Source organism: Hermetia illucens, chromosome 1, assembly GCF_905115235.1.
Source record: "Hermetia illucens chromosome 1, iHerIll2.2.curated.20191125, whole genome shotgun sequence".
NCBI lineage: Eukaryota > Metazoa > Arthropoda > Insecta > Diptera > Stratiomyidae > Hermetia > Hermetia illucens.
The window spans coordinates 146,977,164-146,981,669 of NC_051849.1; positions in this window are offsets into that span (position 1 = coordinate 146,977,164).

The window sequence follows — 4,506 nt, forward strand, 5'->3', positions numbered from 1 at the left end:
TGGAGAAGGCTGAAGGCGAGTCTACCGCGCCAAGAAACGGAACAAATTGTACCAACTCTAGGTTGGGGGTCGGGTAGAGCTGACAACCCTACACAGAAAACAATTTATTACAAAGCTACAAAAGGAGCCTCAGATTCAGTTGACAACACAACCACGAACCCGGCAACGAAAATACAATAACGATTTGCGTGTCGTCGGAGCAGCTGATTCGACGATGAATTAGTAGCAAAATGAACTTCGTCGAGCGGAGAACCGACTTCACCGATAGAAAAAGAAAGCCTCCGAAAACCAATAGGTCTGTGAGCTCGAAAATTCCAGAGTGCAACCGCATCAGGCGCGAAGTTGTACCAACAAGTCAGCACGATGCCTTATATACCACGATGCCCATCCAGCCAAGAAAAAGAGGGAAATCTGATTCCAAACAGAATGGGCATATTGAAGCGATGGGTTGAGTAGTTTGATGAATTACCCAATAACCAGAATATCAGCGAGTTTGCGGTCGAGACGACAAAAAAATACTGCCACCACCAAGTATAGAAGAAATAGTCCGTGTAATTTGCTTAAAGACCATAAGTCACCGAGAGCCCAAGGAATTGCAACCAAACTAGTTAAATATGGAGGCGACCAACTACACCAAGCGGATCATTATCATTGAGACAGCAAATCAATGCCTGAAAATTGAAAACATGGCATTATCTGTCCCATACACAAAAAGGGAGACATCACGCAGTGTAGCAATTATAGAGGTGTCACGTTGCTTGCTAGGTCGAATAGCCCCATACGCCCAGAACATCATAGGCCCTGCCAAATAGGCTTCAGCAACAGATCAGATTTTCTCTGTGCGGCAAGCGATGGAAAAACTGTTGGAGTATGGACATCAGTTGCACCATATTTTCATTGACTTCAAGGCCGCTTATGATAGCATAACCAGGATAAAATTGTACACGAACATGAGCCGCGACAAAATGATCGGATATGCGGACCCTGCCCAATGTGCGAGACCGGATAAATGCAGTAATATCACTCTCGACACTATTCAACACCAACAAGGTTCCAAAACAAGGGAATGCCCTATCATCAACCTAGCCCTGGAAAAAGTGATCCGTGATGCTGAGATAAATACGAGAGGTACCATCCTGTGCAAGTCCATCCAACTACTGGTCTATGCTGACGACATTATCATTATGGGAAGAACAACCCGAGAAGTATAGTCTACCTTCATCCACAACAAGCAGGTGGCAGGTGGCACATTAATGAACAACAGAGAAATCAAATGAGAACAATAAAGATAGGAGACTGTTGATAATTTCTCCTATCTAGGGTCTAAATGATAACCGATAACAGATAGGACGATGAAATCAGCGCACGCTTGTTGCCAACAGAGCCTAGGTCAGCTTACAAAAACTGTTTCGCTCGAAACGTCTTACCATAGGCTCTTTCTGTACAGGCCTGCCTTCATATATTCCTCGGAGGCTTGGGTTCTTAGCAATCAAAACTGCGAGCTCGAGGGAGGAAACCTCGGAAGAATTTTTAGCCCGTTACATGAGAACGGCCTCGTCCTACATAATGCGAAATTAATGAGCGATACCATGACCGCCTGGTTGTGGATAAAAACTGACTCTACAGGTAGCGGTGGGCGGGTGACCTAATCTGTATGGGTGAGGATGATCCTGCCCGGAAAGTCTAATTCAGATAGAGGAATGACGTACGCCAGGATGCCAGATAGCTTTTATGGATTTGGAATTGGAGGAGCCGGGATATCTGGAGTTATTAACTAAGGCAGGCCTAGACCGAATATCGGTTGCTGCTCTTTTCAGTAGTCTCGTTATACTTAAAATATCTGTCAATTTTTGAAAAGTTCGCATGACTTTCAAGTTTCTTTCTTTAATACAACCCCAAAAGTGTATGTCACAATTCCCTATGGGCTTAAAAAACCAGGAAATGGCGGTGAGAACAACTTATGCTCAACATCAAATTCACTAATTGATTCTATTTGTCAGCATGCATTAGTCCAGGAGTCTCGCTGGCCGTTAAACATCGCGAGGTTGAATATCGACAAATTCGTTGAAGCTACTGGAACATTCTGAGTTAATTTAGTGGTCGCGGCGTTACAGCTGGCACTGCCATAGATTGAGTGATGAACATTCACGATCAATTTCGCCAACGTTTTAGGTTTCTGGGATAGATCTTCCCTCTAGATCATTTTCGGCCGTTCAGGATGGTCGTTTGATAATACCATTTTCCCTAGGTTCATTACGGCCGTTTTTATCTACTAGCATGATCCACCCTCGCCGAAGATCGTCCTCTCGGATATTGGTATACTTCCTGTTCACTTCTGAGTGTATATAGGGCATCCACTGTGTCTGATGGGACTCTGCTTCATTTTCATCACATTTAACGTTTTGTAAGTGATAAGCTCATAGCAGCGGGACAAACACAAGACGAAAACAGACACCATTGACGACTAGGATTCGAACCCAAAGCAGCGAAATTGAAAAGCTGACGCTCTTCCCCCTCAACCATCGCACCGTCAAATAAAAGTAAAACCAAATTGGAACTGAACAGCGCTACCTCTTATAACGATTTCTGAAGTAGCAACTTCGACTAATCAAACTTATAACAAAAGCCCTTCCTAACTACATTTCCTTTGACGAAAATGTGGAGAATAAATGTGCCTAATACTAACTCTCATCGACTAGTGACAAAAGAGCCGAGAATAAAATCTCCGGGTCAATTAAGATCATGGCGAGAGACCGCTATCATGCGGTCAATCTCAAAATAAAATTGACAGGTTTTTAGTAATTGGTGTTAAAGACTTCCAGCTACTGAGCTATCCCAACAATATCGACATAATAGGAAGGACACCTCTAAAGGTAAAAACTGGCTTCACCCAAATCGAGCAGGCGGGGCGGGCGATTGTTGACCGTCAACAGAATCTATTTAAACTTACAAAAACTGCTCTGCACAAAATGTCTCAACAAAGGATCGAGACACTTATTGTAAAAAACAGATCTCCCGTCTCAGCCTCTTCGAAAAGTTGGTAGAATATACAGCGATGCGCGTTCCTGGATGAAACTCAGCGCTACTCTATTAAAAATTTTGAAGAAGATGTTTTCATAGAGTTGCTATGACCATGATGGTGATAGCGCGGTTAAGAAAACGTAGAGACGAGACGCATAATGAGAGCATGCGATGCTGCCACGCCGAGAAAATTGAACTATTACTGGAACGAAACAATCACACAGTTGGGGGCTGCATGCTTTCGATAAAAAATCTCGGTGGAAGGGACGAAAACTAGAATGGACGATCTACAATGAACTTCCCCCTTGCATAGAATATATAATATAGGTATCAGAGTGAAAATTTCCGTTTCGTCACGCTTACTCAGTGCAACAGCAAGCTCGGCGGCTGAAACGGGTGTCCCTAAATGCTTCACTAAGTTACTCGAACGCTACCTGTCGGAAAAAAAATTGTGGTGCAATATAGAGTAGGGACCTGAGCGTAATTCCAGGAGTACCGGGGGGGAGGGGGGGTCTTCTCCTATAGAACCTACGGCACAATGTAACAGTCGTCCTAAGGGTGTGTAAAGCCTGGATTACCGCATCAAGCGAGGCAGCGTATATTATTCCGGGAATAGTCCCAATAAACATTCTCATAATTGGGCCACGCTGTCTGTATGAAACAAGACAGAATGCCGGAAGATAGATGCGCCGGGTATAAATTCGTACATACTTCCAATTCAAAATATTTCTTGATATGTATATTTCCAAACTCCAATTCCGTCGTTCATATAACAGTTTATATGATGATGACATCACCCACGTCTTAGAGTGCGATAAATTCAGCTGGAATACAAAATTTTGACCTTTTATAACTTTACTAATAACAGCTGGCTTCAAAACTGTGCATTATATTAATATTTATAACGGTAGCACATTTTGTACTTCTAAGATGAACTTTAGATGTGTTCTCAGGAAAATTTCCGGAATATATTAATATACTATTATCACCTTTATTTGTGCAGATATCGGAACGAAATGTTTTTTGAGTCCTATATTTCGTAGAGATACACCACTGTGAATTCAGATTTTTTGGTTGGATAGGTTCTGAGAACGAGACCTGCTTCACTTTTTAGGTCACCCTACCCTATGTTTCACCGGTATCGAAATTATCATCACTTTTGACAAATACTAATTGAGCTCTTGCCCGACATGATAATATTCTGTGAAAAAAGTATACCCAGCTTTTGCATGATTGGGGAGCTCCCTTAAACTCAGTACAAAATGATGCCACCCGTTATATGTAAAAGGATTCACCGATCACACGTTTTCACCGAATTCCATCACATTTGGTTTTGCCATTTCCGGGTAGATCGGTTGCGACAAACAGACGTTAAATCGGTTATAAACAGAATTTGTTTTACACAACACCTTAAAAAGGAGAATGAATCTATCCACCCTCAGCCAGAAGAAAACACAGCCAAACAGACGCACTGTGACCCGATTC